This window comes from Balaenoptera physalus (genome assembly GCF_965194825.1).
Source record: "Balaenoptera physalus genome assembly, chromosome: 4".
NCBI lineage: Eukaryota > Metazoa > Chordata > Mammalia > Artiodactyla > Balaenopteridae > Balaenoptera > Balaenoptera physalus.
Window position 1 is genome coordinate 55,899,242 of NC_138891.1, and position 15,791 is coordinate 55,915,032.

At 36.2% G+C, this 15,791-nt stretch overlaps 1 long non-coding RNA gene across 1 annotated transcript in view; it reads right to left on the reverse strand.

Moving 5' to 3' along the window:
* LOC309659381 overlaps window positions 1–15,791 on the reverse strand; it is a 666,865-nt gene that overhangs the window by 34,964 nt on the left and 616,110 nt on the right. The window lies entirely within an intron of this gene.

Here is a 15,791-nt window from a genome sequence, read left to right on the forward strand (position 1 = left end):
CCTGGGCAGAGAGGCAAGTTTGAAGCCTTGCCCAACTGCTTAGCATATCCTCTAGTCCCCTACTCTCCTGCCCCACCCCCAGGAAGCCTGGCCTGAGATGCCAGGCAACTTCAGAGTACATCTTGTGGCCCATCTGAGCAGGGAAACAAGTTAGCAGCCCCACCTAACAGCAGTCCCTCTCGGCCAGGAAATCTAGATAGAGAACTCAGGCAGCCACAAAGCCCATTCTACAGCCCTGCTTGGCAGAGTGAAGCCAGCAGTCCTGCCCAACTGTTGAGCATAGCCATTGGCCCTGCCTAGTCAGAGAGCATAAGCGGTGACCCTGAGCAAAACTCAGTGCCCAGCCTATGGTACCATCCTGCAGCAAAACCAAGACGATGGACCTGCCTGATTGCTGAGCACAACTTGTGGTCTTGCCCAGGCAAGGAGACAAGATAGCAACCCTATTCAACCTTGAAGAATAGCCTTCAGCCTCATCAAAGTGGGAAGTAGAGCTAAAGGCCCCACACAACCAGGAAGCCTGGCCAGTGACCTTGTTCAACATCGAAGCCCTGTCTGACTACAAAACACTGCCTGAAGCCCTGCTGGAACTAGAGTCCAGCCAATGGCATCATACAGTCAGGGAACACAGCCTGAGGTCCCATGCAACCAGCAGCAATTGCAGAACTCAGCATGTAGCCCTGCCCAATCATGGAGTCCAACCAGAAGCACTGTTCTCCCAGGGAGCACAGCCTGTGACCTGGCCCAAAACAGTGGATTTGAAAGAACACTATGGATCAAATGAATCTAACAGACTTTTACAGAACATTTCATCCAACAGTAGCAGACTATACATCCTTCTTAAGTACACATGAAACATCTTCAGCATAAATCATGTTAGGCCACAAAACAAGTCTCAAAAAATTCAAGAAGATAGAAATTATATCAATTTTCTTTTCCTATCACAATGGAATAATATTGAAGATATCATTAATAGGAGATATAAATAATAGTAGGAAAATTGAAAAATTCACAAATGCATGAAAATTAAACAATACATTTCTGAACAACCAATGGACCAAAGAAGAAATCAAAAGGAAATAAAAAATATATTGAAACAAATGAAAATACAACATGCCAAATCTTGTGGGATGCAGTAAAAGCAGTTATAAGAGGGCAGTTTATAGTGATAAACACCTACATTAAGGAAAAAGAAAGATCTCAAATTAACACCTAACTTAATTTCTTAAGAAATAGAAAAAGAGAACAGATGAAAACCAAACTTAGAAGAAGGAAATAATAAAGATTAGAGCAGAAATAAATGAAATGGGGAATAGAAAAACAATAGAAAAGATCAATGAAACAAAGTTGTCTCTTCAAAAAAGATAAACAAAATTGACAAACCTTTAGCTAGACTAACCAAGAAAAAAAAAGTGAGAACTCAAATAAATAACACTTTGTATGAAAGAACTTTACAACTGGTACCATAGAAATACAAAGGGTCATAAGGGACTACCATGAACAACTATATGCCAGCAAATTGGACAGCCCAGAAGAAATGGATGAATTTCTAGAAACATACAAACTACCAATATTAAATCATGAAGAAATAAAAAATCTGAAAGACCAGTAATGAGTAGAGTTTGAATCAGTAATCAAAAACCTCCCAATACAAAAAAATTCCAGGACCAGATGGTTTTACTTGTGAATTCTACCAAAATTTAAAGAATTAGCACCAATCCTTCTCAAACTATTCCAAAAAATTAAAGGGGAGGGAACACATCCAAATTCATTTTATAAGGCCAGCATTACCCTGATACCAAAGCCAGAAAAAGACACTACAAGAAGAGAAAGCTACAGGTCAATATCCATGATTAATATAGATCCAAAAAATTCTCAACAAAATACTAGCAAACTGAGTTCAAAAGCACATTGAAAGGATCATACACCATGATCAAGTGGAATTTGTCCCCAGAATGCAAGGATGGTTCAACAAATGCAAACTAACAGATGTGATACATCACATCAACAGAATGAAGTCTGAAAATCATATGATCATCAGAATAGTTGCAAAAAAAGCATTTAATAAGATTTGGCATACTTTCATGATAAAAACTCTCAACAAACCAGGTATAGAATGAACATACCTTAACATAATAAAAGCCATATGTGACAAGCTCACAGCTAACTAACATCATACATAACAGTGAAAGCATAAAAGCTTTTTCTCTAAGATTAGGAACATGACAAAGGTGTCTACTCTCATTGCTCCTATTCAACATAGTATTGGGAGTCTTTGCCAGAATAGTTAGTTGAGAAATAAAATACATCTAAATTGGAAAGGAAGAAGTAAAAGTGTTACTTTTGCAGATGACATGTTCTTATATATAGAAAATCCTGAAAACCCCATGAGAAACTGTTAGAACTAATAAACAAATGCAGCATACAAAAGCAACATAGAAAAATCAGTTGTGTTTCATACACTTAAAACTATAAAATACTGGTGAAAAAAATTGAAAACACGAATAAATGGAAAGATATACCATGAATCATGAATTCTATAGATGAATGCAATTCCTATCAAAATTCCATTGGACTCTCTGTGCTTCCTGTACCTGGAAATCTATTTCTTTCTTCAGGTTTGGGGCGTTTTTAGTCATAATTTTCTCAGATACATTTTTGACTCCCTTCTCTCTCTCTCCTCCTTCTGGGACCCCTATAATGAAAATGCTGGTATGCTTAATGTTATCCTGTAGCTCTCTTAAATTGTTTTCATTTTCTTAAAATCTGTTTTTCATATTGCTGTTCTGATTGGGTGATTTCCATTTTTCTGTTTTCCAGATCACTTATGTGTTCTTCCATATCACTTAGCCTGCTATTCATTCCTTCTATGTGTTTTTTATTTCAGCTATTGAATTCTTCTTTTCTGATTGGGTTTTTTTTTTTAATATATTTTCTGCTTCCTTGTTAAAGTGTTCACTGTGTATATCTTTTTCCAAATTCAGTTAACATATTTATTAACAATGCTTTGAATTCTTCATCTGGTAAATTGTTAATTTCTGTTTCAAACTTTATTTTTTCAGAATTTTTCTCTTGCTCTTTCAATTGAGAATAGCTCCTCTGCTTTTTCATTTTGCTTAACTTTCCCTGCCTCTGTGAATTTAGGTGAAACAGTTGCCTATTGCAGTCTTGAAAGGGTGATCTTATATGGAAGCATCCCTATACAGGCTGTGTTCAATTCCTTTGGTGGGAGAACTGGATTTGAAATGGTTGCAAGTCACATCTTTCCTCAGGATGTGCTGGCAGCTCTCACCTTGGTAGGGATGGAGTTTGAGATGGATGGCCTAAAATAGGCATTGGGTGTGAGGTGGGACCTGCCCTCCAGTCAGTGGCTGTCACCGCCCTAACAGAGGTAGATTCTGATTCCAAGTTGTTGGAGCAGAAGTCCTAAGGGTTGGCCCAAGCTGGCTCTGCTCCCTTTGAGTGTGTGTATTTCCATCTATCCACACCATGATCTTTGCTGCACAATGGGGGAGTGCTGAAGCAATTGGGGCCCATGTCAGCCACAGACAGAGGTCCAGTGCACTGCCTATGCAGGCATCCATGACTCCACTCAAACACAGCCTTGGGTGAAGTCCCCTTTGTCCCTCACAGCCAATCCTTACCCCCAGCCTCCGCTGTCCCCGCCCTGTTGTGGAATCACTCTGCAGGTAGGCAGACCCTGCATGGTCTCTTGGCATGCTTTGCGGGGTGAGCTGTGGTGAAGCAGCCACTGTCAGAGATCTGGGCAGCTTCTGAGGCGCTGCTTGAGTAGTAAGCTCCAATATTTTAATTAATTTTGATGCTAATTTTTGAAAGTCAATCATGAAAATCTTTTGTTCTGATTGCTATTTCTATTAAGATTATCATTACTATTAGAGTAATATTAGTAGCTGTTTCTGTTGACCTTATCACCATCAGTGTCATCACTGTCAAAATAGTAATTTTTCTTTTGCCAAGACAGGCATCAGATAGTGTAAGATTTACCTTGGCTATGCTTACTAAGTTGCTATTTTACTTTACACTACGATTTTAACCTCTTGGTTGCTTAGTTCCTTTAGCTGAGAAGTGTGGATTGTGCCAGTTTTACTAGGTTACAAGAAAGGTTAGTGTTTGCAACTTTTAAAGCTTCTTTGGAGAGGCTCAAAGAAGGGAAAAGTATTATTCTACACTATTTGGTATCTTCTGTCACAGGGCTAAGCTATGAATTTAGAATCTGATTAAAACATATCATTTTTCTATTTACCTGTCAATTGTCCTCTGATTGAATAAATAAATTGAATACTGAAGTTGGCATTTACTTAAAAATTCCATCAGATTTAGACTCTTTTCACCGTCTGTTCCAATTTCATTTGTTTAAAAAAATGTGTTTTTAGTGTGCCTGGACTGCAAAATACTGAATAAAATTACCATGAAAAATAAGTACTGTCTGCATTAAATTGATGAAGTAATTGAATGATTACAGTGAGCTTAAAATAACCTCTGATGAGCATGTACTTATGGTTATCATAAAAACAAAATCTGAAAAAGAACTTTGCAGCTTAACTTAAAATGTAATTAAAAAATAGAAATTGATAAATTTCTATTTCCTCCACTGGGACAGAGGAAGTGACACCTTGACTTACTTCCTAAGTGACTTAAAAAGAATGTTTAACTGGGCCCAAGCCAGTTTCATTTTACACCAAACATTTTCTTTTGGAGTTGAAAGTATCTTTGGTTCTTTGAAGATTCTGAAGAGTTTTCAAAAGTATTTGTGAATCTCTCAGGTATTGAAATCAGATTGTTCTTTCTATAAAATAGAAACTTCTGAGGTTCATTTCATCTGAATATGGATTACTCACATATGTGTCCACATGTCTGAGAATGGCTTAAAAAATTATGGTATATTCATATAATAAAATACAACACTATTATTTTAAAACTCATATTTTTACAGAAACATTTTAAATGTCCTTAGAAAATATCATCACAGAATAACTGTAAATAGAAAATTTTATATACAATATAATCCAAATCCTGTTATTGGATTGTACATGTTGAAAAAAATATATCTATGTACAACTGGAAAAAAGACACAATGATCTGTTAATTGTATTTACCATTGGGTGGTAAAAATTCATGGGGTTTTGTTTTGTGTATTTTATACAGTAAATGTTCAAAATTAGAAATACTAAAGATTATATGGACAAACATAATTTATAAAATTACTCATGAGTATCTACATTCATATATTCCCAACTCCTGCAGAATTCGACAAGGGAAGGGTGGCAGATAGGGCTCATTTTAGTAAGAAAAGCAGCAAACATGAAAGATAGAGTCTACATCTTCTGGAAATGAGCAGCTGAGAGCTTCACTTGTTAACATCATGGTGGCTATGAGGGTATGGCCTAGGTATGATTTAGGGGTTCTGGTGGGGACAAAAGTGGTCAAGAGAATGAAATTATCTGAGAAAAATAAACAATGGCATGAATCTGAAGATTTGTTGTTGCTTGTGGAGCAAGACTCTCTGGAGGGTTTTAGGCAAGCAAAGAATCAAGGAAAAAGGAATGAAGGAGTCTAATAATGTTAATTATATCTTTTGGATCCTCTTTTAACGTATTCAAGAATGAAAGCAAAGGATTTGAATTATTTTAGTATTACTTTTAGAGACTGCCCTATGATTTAATAAATGCAACCCTACTCTGAACTGGAACACATGGATCTCCAAGTTCCAGAGACATAATGGAGATGTGGGTGGATATAGATGTTTACTTGTGTATCTATTCCACAATTATAAATAGTATTCTTAACTGTGTGGTTAGTGAAGATATATTAGCTTACAAAGACTTTTTCTAAGTCAAGCAGTCTATCAACTGCTTCATTTCAGTGCCACCTCTGGCACTCCTAGAAGCCACAGCCATTTCTTAATTCATAACCACACACTCCAAGTAGTCCTTTGGTCCTAATGAATGGCTCACCCTTCCCCCTGGTGGGCACCTCGTAAGGTGACTTATGAAAGCACACTTCCAGTCCAAACAAAAGAGGAGTGATATATTTTGGGAGGAAAAGACTAATCAGAGATTTCCAACATACAATCCAGGAAGAAAAAAGACGTGTCCATCCACAATGGTCTTCCAAAGAAAATACACATTCAGTGAGCAATTATAGGACAATATGTGTTTGAATGTTGAATAAAGGGCATGATATGGTAGGTCCTGTGGGATTCTGATGATCATACCAGTTTGTGAAACAATGTTGTAGGTGATGAAGAACTAGCAAAGAATTTGAGACAGAGGAGTATCTGTGTGTGTGTGTGTATATATATATTGTAGTGATCTGGAGGATGGCCTGGAAAGGAATGAAATTTAGATAATTCTCTCTGCCCAACCAAAGTTAAATACTCATAACTTAAAACACTTTTGCATCCCTTAACATGCATTAAACACAGTTAGCTTAGAAAAACAGTCTGTGATTTTAATTTTCTTCTGCTAATTTTGGTGAGTCTTTAACTCTCTTTTGGCTCTTGCAACTTCATGTATAAAATAAGATGGGTAATCTCAGTAATCACTAACACAGCTTTCAGGCTTCAAATTCTCTGAAATAACAAAACTAAACGGTTATGTAAGCTACAAAAGGTTTGTTTCAATAGAACACCTACCTCTTGGTTTATGAGAGGAAAAAAATTGCCATTCTTACTTGGACATACACTAAAAATATATTCAAAAACCTAGATGACTTCTTTTGATTTTCTTCTCATTTTTTCTGATCCCCTAATAAATATAAAATTATAAGTAGTGAATGGATGGAGAAAGAAAGAAATTATAAGAATTTGAGACAACTCTTCAGCGTAAGGAAGCTCAGTACCTTAGTTGCCATAAAAGTTAATGAGGATGTCAAGTTACTTTGAGGTTCAACCCCCAAAGGACATTCTTGATTCTGCCAAAAAGCAAAAGCTATGCATGATAATGAGCATCTCTGAGGGAGATAAAACCATGATGATGGTAGGAGACGCATGGCTCAGTTATGTACAGAATACTGATAAGCCTTGCATCCTGTATACTTTCCTAATTGGGAAACAGTGCAATCCTGTGTACTACAAATAGTGTAGAGCCCTCATTAAGGCAGAGAGAAAAACAAAAGTATCTTGTGGTAGTTATAACTCAAACACTGTGAATTTAGAAGAAAAGGCATATCTAATACAAATAGCTTTACATATTTTTTTTCATAAAGATTTCTCTCATCTTGACAAGCTACCAGACCTGAGGTGAGTTTAATTAGTGCAATGCATCCTGCTAAATTTTAAAAAAGGAGTAAAACCAAGGGGGGAATAAAGAAGTGTCTAGAAATTCGATCATACAAGTCTATCTGTAAGGCACTGTATTGAAATGCAGGAGCAACAGGATCCTTAACTTTTCTCTAGTGTTCTATAAGTCTATCAGCATGTGAAACTGCTGAGAAAGGGGTCACCCAAGTTTTCTTTCAAATGTGTTTCCCTGACTCATATCATTTTCTGTCACCAAATCTTACATCTCTGACCTGAATTTGATCAGGTCACTGTCATTATTTTCCTAAAATAGGATAAGCATTTCCTCAAAGACTCCCACTGCTCCCTAGTATAAGCTAGATTAGTTTTGTGGGTTTATTATTCTTTAAAAGTCTGAAAATTATTTAAGACTCAAAAGATTACTTGATACTATCAAAGTCATCTATCAATACATAGAGGGGCCATGACTATCCCAGGTGAAGTCCTACCCTCACCATAATATATGAATGGGTTTCATGATTTCTTTAAGTAGTAGGTTTCTATCAATGCCTTAACCAATAATCTATTGTTTGGGAATTGGGTGAGATTTCATACACTACCAAGTAACTTCAGAATGTATTTCACATTTCTGACGCAGCATAGCATCAAGTGGCTAACCACTGCCACTACAATTACCCTCTCACTGAGAAGTAATCATTACCCCTCTTATCCAAATGTACTACCATCTTTCTCCCTATCCTGCCCTCTGCATAATCAGTCCCTTCTCAACCTGCTCTATTTTAGGACCAGAGTATTAGAAAGAGCTGGGCTTTATCTATACAGTTGATTTCCTTTGCCCATAGGACTATGATCAGGCTTCCACTTTGGTTTTGACTCCTAGAAAACTCCAAGCCAAACTTGTGAGCCTCTTCTAACAAGCTTTAAGGCCTTCTTTTCCTCCTGAAATAACTGTATGTGAAAACCCATCATTTTCCCCATGTTATTATTTTCCTTCACCCTTTTAAACTATTTATCTTATAGTTTTATTATATAGCTATATGCTCCTAAATCTCTTCTGAGCAAGAGGCTAATGTAACATATCTGCTGCATTCAGCTGCAGGCTACAAAAATCTTACCATTCTATTATTCAAATTAGAGTATGTATTTTTCATATAGAAGTAGTCCAGAAGGAGACAGTACTGGTCTAGAATTTTGGATCCATTTTTGGCTTCTTCAGGAACCCAGGGTCTTTTTACCTTGGCTTCTGTCCTCATACATGTAAATGGCACTTCACCAGGAGGCAAGAAGCAGAAGGACAAAAGGCACATATTGGCTGACTCCATCTTTACTTTTTTTTTTTTTAACTAGTTCATCGATAATGCTTGCTTTTATCTTATTGGTTAGAATTGGCTTGCATGGGGACATGAATTGCAAGACATTCTGGGAATGCAAGGTTTTTTTCCAGACAACTTGGGCCTCTGAAAGAATTTATTATTTTGTTAGATGTAGAAGATGGGGAGAATTGATATTGCGTAGGCCGCTAACAGTGTCTGCTATCATGGGTATATCAAACAAGAAATTTTTTAAATAAATACTTTCACATATACAGATAGATTCACACACATATCTATGTATTATCCAATTGTTTAATTTCTTACTTCTCTTCTTTTTCCCCTCATGATAGACCCATACCTAAGATCATAAAAGTGTTTCTCCCTCCAGGAAGAATCTAACAACTTTTAAATATCTGTATGTAGTACTCAGTTTGCATTTATGAGAGAATAAACTAAACAAGGAGTTGGCTTCATTTTCATCAAACCAACATTTATCTCGCATCATTATATGTAAGCCCCGTGCTAGTGATGACTGGGAATTAAGACGATTCACATTCATGCCCTTTTGGGGCTCAAAATCTAAAGATGGGATCAGACTCAAAGTATTTGTTCCACTTGTGATCTTTATAGAATTCTAACTTCTAAAACAGTGATTTCTAAATTTAATTTTATCTAGTATCTTATGGAATGTTAAAAAAAAAAACCTTCAAATTCATATAGGCTTCTACAGCTCCCAGAGGACTTCAAATGACTGTCCTAAAAACATACAAATATTTTATTTTGTGGAAAATTAGGGTCTGAAACACAGTGAATTATACATTTTTTTCATCTACCTTGTCCCCCTTTCACATATACCTTTCCTCTTCACTGAGTGAATTGAGTTATGTAAATGCATCATTTCAAACACAAGTCAGTCAGCATCACTTTGAGTAAATATGTGGAAAATACAGATGCTGTAAATGCATTAATGTGGAGAGTATCTTGTTAGCATTTCTGGTTACTGTGATACACATTAAAGTTTGTTAGTTCTCTACCATCTTTATAATAGAGCTATTCTTATTTTCCTTCTGTTGCATTCTATCAACCATTTATTTTGATAATTTTGTATTATAGTCATTTTCATTGTCATCTCAAATTCATTTTCTAATGATGCAAGAAAGAGCAAGATGAGAAAGAGAATGAACAAAAGAAAGACAGAAAGGAGATGATGGAGCGTGAAAGAGAGATTTGTTAGTTTTAATCTCTTCTACGTCCACTAAAAGAAGTGCTCATCACTAGTGATATTCTGATTCTAGCTTTTAAATGCACCTTTGCTCTCAAGTAATAATGAGCTTTTTATACTAGCATACTTATATTGTTAAGAAAGGCTACTGAATCTCCAAATGGTCTCGGGCAAATTCCTCAAGCATGACCATATATATGGTTCCCACACATGCTTATAACATGACTAATTCTGACTTCTATATGACATATGAAGACACTGTTAACACTATATGTCCAACAACAGAGTGAACAAAATAGAAATCAGAAATAATGTACATAATCGTCATGGTTTCATATGTAACTGGTAAAGAAAACAAAACACTTTTCTGGATTTTATTCCATGATTCTTACCTATTGGTAAAAGTTCTCTACATTTACCTTACTTTCTGTTTTATGAAGCACTCCATTATTTCAAATTGGGCATTAAGTGCTCAATTATCTACAAGTATGGGATTAATATGAATGAAAACTATATTCTGAAAATTAAACATATTCCATTAAGAAATAATCTATCAAAACGAACATTTTAAAGAATAAATTTGAGTCAACAATATCAAGACTAAGCAAGTACTAGAATACTTGAATCAACAGATATGAGTGGTAACTGCCTATCAGAGAGCAAATGCATTCAATATTGAATATTATATCCTACATTTGACTCCAAAATTCTCTTTGAATGTAAAGTTCAAAAGAGTTAACTTGAACACCAAGAATATTTTAGCTCCTCGTCTTGGGCTCACTACATTCAATTTTAGTTCTTTGAAAAAATGATGGCATGCTAACAAGACCCTCCATTACCTGCCTGTTTTAATTCACTGTTTTGGCTTCCATAATCATTTTGTTTCTACACTCAACAAGTGACTTTACTGTTATAGCTGTGGTATTAGCAATAACATTCAATTAACACTCACACTGTGAGCTACGGTTATACCTCACTAACACCTAACTTCTACCTTCTGCTCTCTTGCTAAATGGTTGCTAATGTAACAGCTAATCTCTTCTTTGCACTTAATAATATTCCCAAATGGAAAGAAAATTCACACCTGTGAAAAGAAGCATGGAATATTTGGGGGATAATCACAGTATGTAAAGCAAATTAATCTGTCAACTAACAAGTATTTATTGATCATCAATATCATTATGGGATAATACAAGGCAAGCTAGTGGATGATGGGAGAAGCATACATTAAGTTTTCCTATTTTCATGAAACTCACCAACAAATAGAGATTGTAAACACATATCGAAACACACAGCCAAGGAAAAATAAAGAAATAAGATTTGTATAACTAACAATTGTGTAAATTTTCTTCTTGAAATTTTGTATTTTTACATTTTACCTGTAGATGAATTATCCATTTTGAGTAGTGCTCTAGGATTTTATATAAGTGAAATCATATCACATCTTCTTTTTTTGTGTCCGACACTTTTTACTAAGCAAAATGGTTTTGATATTCATCTGTGTTGTTCTACATACCAATAATTGATCTTTATCCTGGGTAATATTTAATTGCATTAATATGGTACAATTTCTTAATACATTCACTTGATGAACATTTAGGTTGTTCCCAGTTTTGGATTTTGAGAACACAGATGTCAGGAACGTTCATACACAAGTATTTGTGTGATGCATGTTTTTGTTTCTCTTGTTTAAACAAGTAGAAGATAATTAGTGGCTCTATGTAAGCACATATAACAAAATTCTCAAGGTGTTTTTCAAAGCACTTTCATAACCCCCTCAACAATAAAACGTAGTTACAAATGCTCCACATCCTTATCAACATTTGATGTCATCAGCCTTTTAATTTGAGCCATTCTGATGGAGGTGTTGTGATACTAATTATTTTAATTTGCATTTTTCTGATGAAAATTTATGCTGAACATATTTTATATATTAATTCAACATGTATATCTTCCTTTTTTGAAAGACTTGTTTAAATCTTTTACCCATTTTTATTGCAGTTTGTTTTCTTATTATCAAATTGCAGGCATTCTTTGTATATTCAAATACCAGATTCTTTGTCAGATATAACTATTGCAAATATATGTCTTAGTTTGTAGCTTGTCTTTTCATTCTATTAATAAAGTATTTTAAAGAGCAGATGTTCTTGATTTTTATAATGTTTAATCTAATTTTATGATTTGTGCTTTTTATGTTTTATGTAAGAAATCTTGCTTACCTCAAGGTTACAAAGATTGTCTTCTATATTTTCTTTAGACATTTTGTAGATTTAGCTTTTATGTTTAAGTTTATGATTCATTTTGGCTTACTTTTTATGGGTGTTACAAAGAAATGGCTGAGGTTCATTTTTATCCAAATGGCTACTGTTTCCCCAAACTACCTGATGAAAAAAAAACCTTTCTCTAATTAAATTGCTTTAGTAACTATGTCAAATATGAATTGACCACTGTAGCCCTATTCAGTTCTACCTCTAAGTAGGGCTGTATTGTAACAGTAGTTCATTTTCAGCTTGTATTTACTGTACCAACTAATCCATGAACCAATCTCAGCTTTTTTCCTCCTCCTTCAGCTGGTTGTAAGTAATTCCCCTTGTGGCCATAACGGTGAGCTGAGGAAGAGGTGCAGAAGATAGGTTTGGAATATTTGTGCAGTTCATTGTTCTTATGCCTTTTGACCCCACAGGTACCTCATCTCAGATATATCTTATACTTTTGTGGATCTGCCAGACCCAGATCAAGAGAAGCTTTGGTTGCATGGTGGTTTGATGTTTTATGGTTAGATTCTTTATTTTTACTAGGGGCCTCTTTTGAATGGTGTATATCTCTGCGGCAGATAGCACATCTTCATACTAGACCTCCATAGGTCTATGTTGTGATTTGATTATGGAGTTTGTCCTAAATCCACATAGTGGTTTTCCCTGCTACAGATACCTCTAGAGATATGGTTCTCAACCAGGGAAAAGTCTGCCTCCAGCAGACATTGAGCCATGTCTGAAGACATGTTTGATTGTCATGACTGGGGTTGGGAATGAATCAGAGCAGTATTCTCATATTCTGAAGTGTGGAGTATGCTGCTTCCAGAACTTGATGAGGACTTCCAAGTGTTTTGCCTCCTTCTTAGGTGCGGAAAGTGTGAGTTGTAATAATTTTGTCCTTTTTTGAAGAATCTTTCCTAGAATGCCCCTGGCCTCTAGACCACTAAAAACTTCAGGCCCTTGAAACATTATAGGGTCCTCTCACTTCTGGAACATATGTACCTTATCAAGGCCTCTGATATACTTGCCATGTCTTGCTCATCTGGTTTAATTAACTTAATGTCATCAAAATAGTGGACCACTTTTGTCTTCTGTGAAACGTCCAGATGGTTCAGGTCCCTTCTGAGTTTATTAAGGCAGAAGAATTAACATAGCCTTGGAGCACAATGTTAAATGTATTTTCTTGTTTGTCCCACATAAATGTAAACTGCTTTTGATCATTTCTCTTGAAAAGGATGAAAAAAATGTTTTTACTTGATCATGACTGTATGCCTGAGGCTGAGTTAATCTTTTCTCACCAAGATACCATATTTGGCATATCAGCTACAGTTGGGCCTACTATTTGGTTGAGTTTGTGATAGTCAACTGTCATTTGCCAAGATCTATTTTCTTTTGTAGGTTCTAGATTATGAATTAAATGGGAATATGATGAGGACCAACCCTTTGCATCCTTTAGATAATTAAGGACGGAACTAATCTCTGCTATTTCCCCTGGAAGTTGTTATTGATTTGTACTATCTTGGCCAGGAAAAGGGACAGTTTCAGATGCCTCCTCTTGGCTCACCACACTATAACAACTCTTAACAGCCAATGGACCATTGCAGGGGTTCTGTCAAGTACCAAGTATATCCACTGAGTTATATATTTGAAGACCAGGAAAATTACTTCCATGTGAGTTCACAGACCCCAGTACACTCACTGAGAGCCAAGCCAGGGTCAGGACTCCATTTATTACTTATACTCCATTCACCCCCACTCGAATGGAGATAAAAGTGTGTCATAATGATGCCTCAAGTCCAGGTATGAATGTCAACTTAGATCCTGTATACATCAATTCTTGACCCCCATCGTACAGTTACCTGTGTAAATTGTTATAGGTAGTTTTGCAGAAGGCCTAGGGGAATTATTACTATATACTCTTTTGGGATATTGTAGAGTCCCTTCTCAAAGGGACTCTGCCTCTTCTTCGGACGGTGGTCTCTGAGTCACAGAACCATATTAGGTCAAGAAACTGAAAAGGGTCTTATGAATCCCTATTGGAGTGGCTGTCTTCAGAATTCTGATCATCCAATATTCTTATCTGCTGCCCAGCTATTTTGCTCTTAAGAACATCGTGTCCTATTAATTACATTTGTATCCATAGCCTTCTGAAAATCAGCATACCTCCACCCATTGCCACTCTGCCACCCTTTACAGTAATTATGATCACCTTGCTTTTGATGGTTAAGCAATACAGTATGGTGTCTATTGTTTCTAAATCCTATTAATAACCCCATTGCTGTTAGAAAGCCCAGTTCTATAACAGTATTTCTTATGGTCAATTCTAGCCTGTAGAGGACAGCTCCTCATGTGCATCTCAACAATACTGGTTCTCTGACCACATTTGTAAATAAAGCGTCCTTTGGTTCCTCCCAGAGATAAGAAACCAATGATGACTGTCCCAGCCTTAATAGTATATCCACTCTAGCCTACACACTACTCTGAGCCTTTTGATCTCTTCATTTTTGTCTGTCACACAATACTACTTTACTTAATTTGGGCCATCCCTTTTTCCAAGCTTCCAAGAGACATCTTAGTAGCATGTTAGCACCATTTTGTAAGGTCCTTTGGAACTAAAGGTATTAACTCCTATATCATGAAAGAGTATTGTCATTTTAATAACCTCTTCCCTATTCAATTTTATGTTTCACCTCCCCTGATCTAGAACCTTCATGATCCAGATTCATTCATACTCTCCTGGTTCTTGTTATATGTGTTTGCTAGGACATTTAGCAAATTTAGCAGGTTTTCCATTTCCTCCCTTGACAGACCAGCACTTCTTCAGCCATGTTATATTTTAATTTGACCCCAGTTATTTGTATTATGCCTGAGAGATGAGGTGAGAAGTAGAGGAGGGCTATAACATAGGGACTGAGAATAGAAAGCTAAGGAGGCATCTGCATTGTCTTCAAGCAAGGGAGAGCACTAAACTTTAATAGAGACTACTGGGTCATTTTGACTGGTCCAGGGAGTTCAGAGATATCTGGAATTATAAGATTCTTGAGTTCTATCTATCCAAATATATTCATCCCAAGACTCAGGCCTTATTAGGACCCTGGCTTTGGCATAACAGACCTGATACAGCTGAGAATTCAAATGTCATAGGATTTCTACTTTTCTTATATATTTAAATCCTGGGTCTGGTCCTCAGATTTTTCTGTCCTCTTGCTGGAGGAGACGAAAAACTCTATACATGCTGGTAGGGAGAACCTGTGAGTTTTAACATCACCTTAAATTGGTAAGTAGTTGTCCTCAGCTTTTTACTGTCTTTCTCTAATACTTTGATAGTTTCCATTGAGTGGCAATGGTTCCATACTCCTTAAAATTTCTTCTTTTCCAAAATTTCTCAAAAGTGTGATACACTGTGCTTTTCAGTATGGTTCTTTCTATGAATATGCCATCTCAGTTCCCCTCAAAGGAAAGCTTAAACAGTGGTACCGACATAGCATGTGAGGGGCTAGTAGTACTCCACTTTCTGTCTGCACTGAGGCCCTCACTGCTAGTCAGCCTGCTGATGAACCAGCTAACACCAGTCCTGGTATCAACTTTCCTTGATTTGGTTCTTGGAAACATCTCTGTGACAGAGATTCACATGCATAGGTTTATTGAGTGTTTTCAAAGAAAACACCTGGGAGGATGTGAGAAAATCAGGATTGTGTAGAGGGAGAATGAAATGAAGTTACAACAGTGGCCTCAGTCCA